This window comes from Triticum aestivum, chromosome 1B (assembly GCF_018294505.1).
Source record: "Triticum aestivum cultivar Chinese Spring chromosome 1B, IWGSC CS RefSeq v2.1, whole genome shotgun sequence".
Taxonomy (NCBI): Eukaryota; Viridiplantae; Streptophyta; class Magnoliopsida; order Poales; family Poaceae; genus Triticum; species Triticum aestivum.
The window spans coordinates 663,821,003-663,831,965 of NC_057795.1; the positions used below are offsets into that span (position 1 = coordinate 663,821,003).

General features: G+C 40.4%; 1 long non-coding RNA gene across 2 annotated transcripts; it reads right to left on the bottom strand.

Moving 5' to 3' along the window:
• Window positions 1-1,326: 1,326 nt before the first annotated feature.
• Window positions 1,327-8,005, bottom strand: LOC123099223 (uncharacterized). 2 transcript variants are annotated; one of them, XR_006448120.1, is made up of 9 exons: window positions 7,526-8,005; window positions 7,301-7,353; window positions 7,115-7,209; window positions 6,850-7,014; window positions 6,561-6,711; window positions 6,228-6,479; window positions 3,895-4,864; window positions 3,348-3,556; window positions 1,327-1,670 (listed from the first exon to the last, which is right to left on the bottom strand). It is a non-coding gene; the product is annotated as an uncharacterized lncRNA (long non-coding RNA). The 2 variants fall into 2 exon arrangements; XR_006448126.1 differs by lacking the exons at window positions 1,327-1,670; window positions 3,348-3,556; window positions 3,895-4,864 and adding an exon at window positions 5,425-5,610 and having other exon boundaries at window positions 7,526-7,979.
• Window positions 8,006-10,963: the final 2,958 nt, after the last annotated feature.

Here is a 10,963-nt window from a genome sequence, read left to right on the forward strand (position 1 = left end):
GACTACATTTTTGGTGGCGCTCCTCGAGTACCGAGTCTCGATTCTCAGGATGAAAACCCAAGGTCTGACCTTTATTGGATGTACCTGACAATGACCTTGTTGAAGGCATTGTTTCCTAGATGAATCGGACTTTCTCCAGGGTGAAAATCCAAGATCTTTGATCGGGCAACGACAACGCTTGTGCATTGTTTCCTTCTTGGAGATGTTGCTTTTGGAGAACTTCTTTCGTAATCCAGGTGTTGTCTTCGGCAATGGTTAGAGTGCTGTTGCTAGTGATTGATCATCGAGGCGGGGTCTTTTTTCTTTCTTTTGTTTTTTCATTTCTTTTTTGGATGTGTGTATCCTTGATGTCTTTTGACATCTTATTGGTATAGAGGCCGGGCGTAATTGGTATATTTGTGATATTTATATATTCTTGTTGTCCAAAAAAAATGAATAAAAATGTTTACATCTAGAATGCCAAACATACATCATTAGATCCATCAGAACACTTAGTTTCATGTTTTATATATTTGGGAGTGTAGATATAAATAATTTTTCTCTATAAACTTGATCAAAGTTTGTAAAATTTGGTTTTATAAAAAGCATATACGTATTACATTATAGTATAACGGAGAGAGTATCATAGAGGAGGGCATAGCAGAGATGAGCGCATACATCCAACCCATTTGGAAAACCAACGAGATCAGCAGGACCCAAGCAAGCTAATCAAATCTGCAGCAGCTGGTCAAACGTAACCTCACATGGGCGCCCCGATAATGGCGGGAAAAGGCTAAAGAAATCACGCCCGCGTAGCGTGCCGACAAGATGGAGATGCTTAACTAATTTGCTATCATAGTGTCAATGACTCAGTGGTCCCGTACCAGGGCCGGCCCTGGGGCATGGGCGACGGGGCTACGGCCCAGGGCCCTGGCGAGGGGGGGGGGGGGGGGGGGGGGGGGCATGATGGAGTATATACATACTAGATCGGCAACGCGCCTTGACGCGAGGTTGCCGGTCCAAATGATATTGTCAAGCCGTGGAAGATCAAACGGCATGAAGCATTAGTATGAAGGCAAGTTTAGCACATGTAACAGAGCAACCAGTTATAGTGTTCAAGGGTAAGAAGAAACATTCACTCTGTACCAGAAGAATAACATCATCGAGTTCAACAGGTTCATGAGATTATAAAAGCTGGAAGCAAGGCAGCTTCCAATTCAGTTCATGAGATTATGAAATGTTAATCTCCAAATTCCAGAACCATGCATCATCGATAACATAATATAATTAAAATATATAGACCATTTTATTATTTATAAGAGATATACAGAATAAGTAATCCCATATCAGAACATTCAGTAGCGTGACAGAATAAAAGGAGATGCGCATGTACATGTCAGAATTGAGATTCTCCAAATTCCAAATCTCGGTCATGAAATATATTCTTATCAGAATTTGAAGTACCACGATGGGCTAATAATCACTATCAATGTAAGGTACTGCATGCTTTTCTTTCGCTTCATATAACTGAATTTCTCTATTAAATAATCATAGTTGATATCAATGTCCAACCTTGAAAGTGAAAGGTTTCAGTTCTCACCAAAACCACTGCATTAGTAACTCGATGCATTCGTTTTGTCTTCACTTTGTCATAGTAGACACATTTATTGCCCCATTCTGATTTTAAAACTCTGTTGCACAAGTTAATATAATGACAATATAAGTGCCAAAGATAATGAAAATGTTAGCTTCCTGTAAGCTTATAAACATAGGAGTGACAACCTAAACATGTGGTGCCCTATCTTGAGTGTATTCTATTAGTAGGCTTGCAAAGATAAGATGACTTGCATGAGAATATCAATGCCAAAATCATCTGCGGCTCACAAAAATGACAGGTCATAGCGAAAGTCAAGTGTCCTAGTGCAGAGCTATATAAGTTCATGCATTTTTTCTTATAAATATAGGCAGATTATTAACAAAAGTATATAGAAAGGTCTTGTGGCTACCGATGCATCTGAAGCTCATAGCAAGTAGGCAACTTCCCATGCAGAGTATATGTCGAGGAAAGAAGATAAAAGGAGGTGCAGCACCACAATACATAATTTATTAGACTAAAGAGCGCTACAATATCACAATAATTTGAAGGAGCAATTGTATGCCTAATCATGATCTAAATAGATGTGACTTTGGTACATGTATTTCTTTGATCATTTTTCATCTGAATAATCACGATCTTAAAATTATGATGGTTTAGTTTGATTATAATCAAATAAATCAACCAGCTATGCAAGCATGATAGTTATTAACAGAGAGCCACATCACGCCAGTTCTAAATTTCATGACAGGTGCTTACTATATTTTCTAAGATTGGCTGCATCTTATTAGAATCAAGAAATACATGTATACGCCAGCAGCTAGTGCTCCCAGGGAACTGAATTATGCTTATGCAGCGCCATGAATATCTAAATATACATTATACTGAATATATATCATGGATTTACTTTGGTTTTTCAGCTGTCGTGGTCAAAAGTTCTAAACCTGACTTATATTCTACAAAAATATTTACCTGGCATGATCCATTGTGTTGTTGCAAATATAAATATATTTTTTTAATCAATCATTTGTACATCTCTAACCTCTATAATCTAGCCATGATTACTACATCCTCCGTTCATAAATATTTGTCTTTGTAGAGATTTCAAATGGACTACCACATATGGATGTATAGACATAATTTAGAGTGTAGGTTCACTCATTTTGCTCTGTATGTAGTCACTTGTTGAAATCTCTAGAAAGACAAATATTTAGGAACAGAGGGAGTATGTAGTTGCGAAGTTATTAACTTTCTCTTCATTTATAAAAAACATCAGGCACATAAGCCTAAAAACAGTGGAGATTACCTTGGGAAAAGATCACTTTGACCTTTGTCTTTCTACTTCAATCAATGAACCAAATTCTACTCTAGATGGCCCCAGATTGCCCATCATAACGTTAATAAGGTGTGTTTACCAGGTAACCGACTTTTAGTTCTATTAGGTATTAAGCATTGGTCGATGCAACATCTTGAGCAAGAATGGTTCCTTAAATAGAGAAGTTTTTTTGGAAAAAATCACATGGAGAAAGCAAGGAATATAACCATGCTGCCGAGGTGAAACATCTAACAACCCAAAAGGTACAACATAATAATCATGAAGGAGGAATGCCAAATGAAACCATAGCAAAAGGAATGCAGAAAGAGGGTGGCTACACATGCTAGTAGAATGATAGTACATGCAAATATAGCCAATGACCTATGTCTAAAGATATCACAATTCATTCTGGAAGTTACTTGATTAGCCCGAACATGTGGGAAGAAGGTGGCAGCTCACCTACGGCATGGAGCATAAAAAAACAATAGGAGCTCTTCCTTCCCGTAGTATGAACATGCTACCGCTGCCTTGCACCTTAATGCGATGCCGCTGCCTTGCACCTTGATGCGCCACAGCTGCCACCGGCCAATTAACAGGAGGTATCTATTTGTATCCGCATCAACGCATGTTGTTTAGCCAGCTTCAATAAAATTCGAAAGACCATTATGCTGAAAACAACAAAAACAAAGAGTATTGTTCTCAATAAGATAAAGAATTACTTGTTTACTATACCTAAGCCATAAATATGAACAGTTTCAGAATTGAGCGAGTGCACTAATGCTCTAGTTATCTATGTATAGAAAGCTTATATGTGTGCAGTAAATTTATAATTGTCCACCTGAATCAGTGTTATACACAAGCATATATGATCCAAGCAGGATAAAGTATCAACAAAAAGAGATGGAATTACGTATAGGATTATGCATAGCAATCAAGGTGCATATTTGTATGTAGCTAAACAATGGGCAATCTGAATAGACTTGAGGGATTAGAAACGAAACTCAACTCATTCTTGCAAGGAAGAAATTAACAAATTTACTGGGCAGATCCACTTGTGGCATCAGTCTTGCTAGCTAATAACCATGATAGATAATACAGGATGATCCTTCCCAATTGCTGCAACAAACCAAGAGGAAAATAGCTCAATTAACCCCGCTCACCAAAAAGAAGAAACGAGAAATAGAAATCCAAGAACTCGAATTTACACTGCAATGGGTGAATGGATAAAAAACACAAACGTGTAGTCGCACAATACGCCTCTTAAGTACAGAAGGCGACTCAATGGTGACATTAATGAACCATTACAAATGTAGGCCCCATAAATACATAACCATCTTCTGATAATTAAATGTGTACCTTGGCATGCCCTAGTCAGGCCAGTGGATGGTTGGGACGATAAAAATGCACGTATGAAGAAACAATAAATATTGAAGATGACAAAAACAGGGAAAGATAGAACAAACAGAGAATGCATTTTTCTCATTTCCTAAAACAACCAATCTAAATGAGATATTAGCATATCTCTGGAATGAAATTTAGAACCAAGATGTCCTGATATAACAGAAGGCCAAACATAGGCCTTTACGAAATAATAACTATAGGCAAATACCAAACAAGCAATATATGATACACCCTCCCCTATATCTTAAGGAAAAAGAGTAGATTGTATGTTTAAGTTGAAATTGAAATGGTATGCTCAATATTTACGAATTTGGACACTCAATATGTGCCTAATCGAATCTATCACAGACCTTTGTCACTGAAACAGGGTAAGTAATCAAACAGAATAGGAAAAAGACAAGGTTTCATGATGATACTACTACATAAAGTAACTTTCGATACACTAATTCAACTTTCGTAGCAGCATGGACCAAAACAGAAGAGCGCCCTCTCCCTCCTCGACACCTCCTGTCTTCTTGCTCCCCTCTGACATGCTCATGAGTTGGGCTTTGTAGCAATAAGCTGATTTTCATTATCTATTTTTCACGAATACATGGTAATCAGTATAGGAGCTATAACCACAAAAAATATAAAAATAGAACAGAAAAACATGACAACACAGAGCTCTACAAACTAAAAATTATGGAGCTGAAAATTATACAGGCTGTCTCATACAGTAAAATTATGGAGCTGGAATCTTTTGGTGTACTGTTTTTTTAGAAATGGCAGTACAAGCTACAATCTGGATAGTACAAATGATATTCATGAACCCCCATATACAAAAGTTGCACACAGAAAAAAAAGGAACAACTTCTAACAAATTTTTTTTGCATCTAAGTAAAACTCATTGATTATCCTAAATACTCCCTGTCAATAATTATGCTACTAACTGATTGGCAACAATTTCTTTTGGTGCGCAATTCAAACAAAAAAATGACAGTACAAGCAGATCTTTAGTACTCCAATTTCTTCAAGTTTTGACAGATTATTTTCAATTTCAAATCTTGGAGGAAAATGGCGATGGTACGCCTTCCTGGGTTATATATAACTTCAGAATTTCAGGTGAGAGATTCTGAGGATAACTGATGTCCATAATCTTTGCTTAGTTGCAGAGTCGGTATCACAAAAAAAAATCAATCCATGGTGGAAACTGAAGCACCAAGCAAAGTCCAAAACTATATGTGCCCTTAACATCAAGAAGTTGGTATATAAACACCAAGTTATTCCTAATAGCATCTTCATTAAAAGTTCCACCAAAGTAGGACTTGAAGAGGGCCACTGCCTGATAATTTCAAATAATCTTCAGTGGAAATAACGACGAATGAGATGGACATATTAAATTGCTCATAAGAATGTTGATGTGCACATTGAGTAGGATATATACATTGAATTAGCACTGTAGTTTCATCACTGAATCATCTTTGTCCTAATGTACAAATTAAACCAACTCCTAGCCCAACCCCTCTCTTCCAAACAGGCCCTCAATAATAAATCATATAAAACACAAAGGGTTCTATTATTCATTTAGTCCTATCAAAGTATTCCCAATAGTGACGAACATGGAACATCACACCATCTAAACATTGAAAAATTCTAGCAGTACTTTTTAGTACCACGTGCTTATATTCTGTTGAGTTTGGCGATTCTGATGTACCATCACCAGATATCCATTCATCGTGTTTCTACTTGTAAGGTTGACCCTAACAGCTTAACATGCCCCTTACATATGTCAATTTCATGAATAGGCTCACGAGAAACCGTTTGTTTTTATGGGTCAAGTCTTAACTATTGTGTTTTTGTTCCTTCCAGCAACTACTTAACCACACTACAGTTCTCGAGTGACCAAACTAAATTGAGATGTTTGAAACAACAAAACGGCCAAGATGGTGAGCAACACACCTTAAGTACATCACGACATGTGATCGGTCATCTGCCAATTCTCATCCTTTTGCTTGTCGAAGAGTTGTGGTATCATGTTGCTGGAGATCCAACAACAGTATCATCACTCTGTTGGCTGAGACATACATCAACATCCAACACGCCTATCGGGCTTTGCGGCACATAGAACATTGATGATCCAACCGATTTGATGACCGTGGTTCCCATTGCTATCTTGTCCTGAATCAATTTGTAGCATCTTAACACTCGCTCCTACAAAACATCATTGCATTAACATATTAGGTAATGGTGGGCAAATGGTTTAGTTAATGATAACATTGAGACGATGACTACCTTGTTTATACACATGCAATTAGTTGTAGCTCTTTCAACCACTGAAGTTGTGCTCCCCAAATAACAACAAGTGCAACAGGTGCAGCAACCCAAATACAACAAGTGCAACAGGTGCAGCAAACTATGAAGGTCTGAACCCAAAAATCAGCTCCTGCAATCCAAATTCTCAAACTTTAATAATTGATCGCTGCCAACTTTTACGCATTGATTGATGGATACTAAAAGTGATATTCGATTTAACACATTGATCTATGAATACTATAAAAGGGATCTGATTTAACTTTCATACCTTTAGTTGTGCTCGAGATGGGGTGGGTCACGGGTGAATGCGAGCATGGAGGGTGTGTCATGATGATTGAAGTTGCGAAGGAAGTAGTCAATAAATGAGCAAGAAGTAACCGCTCCATCCTTTTTATGCTCATTGCCATACAAAGGAAGACTTTGCCTCAATCACCTGTCAAGCAAAAACCATCGATTAATTGAGATGAAACTGAAAGACATAACCTTTCAATACGTGGAGGTCTATCATGAGATGAGATGCATCACTCACTGACCTGCAGGTCCATGGGGAGTGGCACATAGGTCTCCTCCATCTTTGAAGCGAGACAAATGCAAGCCACTGCCAAGAGCCGTCCCACGCTTTGCCTTCCTGCCATGAGAAAGCAATTTCTCAATGATTCCAACAACTTTATGGGATTTTAGCAGGGTTTCTTCAGTTGCTAATGATATCATAGACTTACAGGAAGGGGATAGACGAAGAGGAACCTATCAAGGTAGTTGACAAACAACGCCGCTGTCAATGGCAAAGAATTTGCAGATTTAATCAGCTATCATGGCACCGTTGGTCATGACGGTATCATTGAGCAGCAATCCAATTAGAAAGGCATATTCCAAATCCGGCCCATCACATATCAGTACCAGCTAGAAATGAACGAGTTGAATCAAATCAAGATGCGGGGAATCACCTTCCAAATCCCATCTATGGCGTACTTTCTAACGGCGGCCAAATCTAGGCCCTCGAGCCGCGGCCACAGCATCTGGGGTACCTGTCGGCAGGCATGTGCTCCTTCCCTGTCTCGACGGGCGCAGCCACATAGTCCGCCAGGAACGCGTCCGCAGGGTGCTGACCAGGAAGGTGGCTACCGGGTGGCGAGGTCACCGTCCTTCCGCGCAGCATGGGGGATATGAGCCGCCGCGCCCGGATCCGGCGCGCCCCTCGACCCTGAGCTTGGTCGATCAGGACGGTCTGAGGACCGGTAGCGGGTGGCGGCTCGGCATCCTCGTCGATTTCTAGGCCTAGCGGAGGGGAGTGGTAGGAGGGAAGGAGGAATGGTGGCGGGAGCGCGACGGGGATGGGATGCGGCGGCGGCGAGCGAGCTCGGCGAGGAGAGCAGCAGCGGTGAGGTAGGCGGCATGAGAGGAACGGCGACGGGAGTGGATGCTAGGGTTCTTACCCAATCGGCGCCTTGCTTGACCTCATCCATCCACGAGCCAACCATCAGATGGCACGCACAGACCCATTACAGGAAATACCGAATATACCCTCGGCAGGGAACGGTATTTTCGGCGGTGGCACGGGATACTTGCGCGCTGAAGGAGGCCACGCACCGCACAGTCCACTCTCCCAGCCACACTCGCTGGCCGGCGCGGCCCACCAGCGAGTGGCCCCACACGTCAACGAGGCAGCATAGTAATTCTATGGTAAGAAAAAACAGTAAGGAAAACTGAATGGAAGTTACTATTCATTCCAGCAGTAACTTCTTTTGATCCGACGGCCCAGATTCCTCCAGTTGTCGATCCAACGGATGAAAACGCATCAAGCGGCCCGATCCAACGGTCGAGAATCACGATCGCTGAGGAGGCTTGTGCATCCATCCTTCTCTTATTTTTGGATACTATAGCCCAGCAAAAAGCAAAAAAAAATTACAAAAGAATTAAAAAAAAGAAATAGGATGGGCTAGGTCGCTAGGAGGCCCAGATATAGCTAGCTAGCTAGCGAATAGCGATCGCTGATGGATACGCCGTGACTCACGCTCGTTTTTACCTTTCCTCGTCGCTCTCGCACCCCCGTCGCCGTCGGCCTTCTCGCTCGTCGCTCGGCGCCTTGCCCCTTGACCCTTGCCGCGTCGCCGTCGCCTCGCCGGTTCGCCGTCGCAGCCACACAGCAGTCCAGTAGGCAGACGGCAATACGTATACGAGTACGCATCCAACTGGAAGTCAACAACAGGCCTGGTCAATAAGTACGCATCCATGTTTCCTGTCCATCCCCAAACCTGAATTTGACAATCTCACTAATCACTATCTCAGTAGTTTATTTATTCTTTATTTAGTATGTATGTATTCTAATCCAATCTATCAAATTTTTGTCATTGTATATAACATGTCTAGGGTTCCAATCATCTGATCTATAAATTCCTAATTTTTTATATGCTCTTTTGATCTTTTCTTCATGATTTTAGGACATTAGTCTGCCATGTTACCTAAGAAGAAGCAACTGTCGGCTGCTGAAAAAAAGGAGGAAAAAGAAAGAAAGTGATCTAAAAATTCTAGCACTGAAGGGTTCTTTGAATAACTTCTTTACATCTTCAAGCAATGTTGATGTCAGTGAAGAAGAAGGGCAAGAAACTACTTCTGAGCATGAAAATCCAGATGTTGAGGTGAATGAAGATGGTGCGCGCACAGGGGAGCAAATAAATTTTGAAGTTGATGCTGACAGTATAATGGAGGAGGAAAATTTGTAGCCTTCCTCTAATGATGAACATGAAGATTCCCTTTCATTTATTTTTGATCCAAGAACATGGGAAGTTCTTGACAATAGCAAAAGGGATATTTTAATTGAGAAGGGACCTATTAGAGTACCGGATCTGGAGTTCGAGAAGGACACCATTGGTAGACACTTTTCATATGCTTTTTACTCCAGGAAATTAAGTAATGGTGAGTTTGTTGACAAAAAGTGGTTGGTTTACCACAAAGGTGCAAACAAAGTATATTTTTTTTGTTGCAAGTTGTTCAAATCAAAACTGAGCAAGTCTATGCTGGCATCTGATGGATTGAATGACTGGAAGCGTTTGAGTGCGCGTCTCAAAGATCATGAGAACAGTGTTGACCATTTAACAAACATGAATACATGGAATGAAGTTAGGTTGAGACTAAGCAAAAATCGGACAATTGATGATGATATGCAAAGGGGGATTGCAAAGGAGAAGGAGCGTTGGAGACAAGTTCTGGTAAGAATAGTTTCAGCTGTGAAGTTTCTTGCAAAACATACTTTGGCTTTTCATGGATCAAATGAGAAGTTGTATCAAGATAATAATGGTAATTTTTTGGGCATGACTGAAATGATTGCTGAATTTGATCCTGTTATGCAAGAACACATCCGGCGTATTCTAAATAGTGAAATCCATCATCACTATCTTGGCCACAAAATCCAGAACGAGTTGATCTCAGTCCTTGCTGATGCCGTGAGAAATGTAATTTTAAAGATCATCAAAGATGCCAAGTATTTTTCAGTTATTCTGGATTGTACCCCGGATGTGAGCCATGAAGAACAAATGACTCTCATTGTGCATTGTGTCAATATGTCAAGCAACCTTCCGAGAGTGGAGGAGTTTTTCCTAGAGTTCCTAAAGGTCGAGGACACATCGGGGTTGGGGCTTTTGAAGGTATTGATTGATACATTTAGTTCTTTTGATTTGAATGCTGCTGATGTGAGAGGTCAAGGTTATGACAATGGTTTCAACATGAAAGGACAATACCAAGGTGTCCAGAGTCGCTTCCTTAAAGAAAACCCCAAAGCATTGTACATGCCATGTGCATGTCATAGTTTGAATCTCACTCTTTGTGATATGGCAAAATCTTGCAAACAGGCTATTACATTCTTTGGTATTATACAACGGATATACGTGTTGTTTTCACGTTCTACTAAAAGGTGGAAGATTTTACTTGACAATCTTCCAAAAGGAACAAAACTAACTCTCAAGCCTTTGTCCAGTACTCGTTGGGAGAGTCAAATAAAGAGTGTGCAGCCTATCAGGTACCAAACTAGCCATGTAATTTCAGCTTTGAAGGAATTGGAGGAGACTTCTACTGATGACCCAGCAGCTGTAAGTGATGCTCAATCTTTGGTCAGTGCACTTGAGAATGTCCAAATGTCTCTGTTGCCTATCGGATCGTCTTAACAGCGCCTATGACTGTAGCCTCAGCTGAAAGAAGTTTTTCTAAACTGAAACTACTGAAAAATTATTTGAGGTCAACTATGTTGCAAGATAGATTGAATGGCCTGGCTATGTGCTGTATTGAGAAGGATATCTTGGACAATATTGATCTTGATTGTGCCCTTAATGACTTCACATCAAGAAATGCCCGAAGAAACTTTTTTTGAAGCACTGAAGTATTATTGTTGT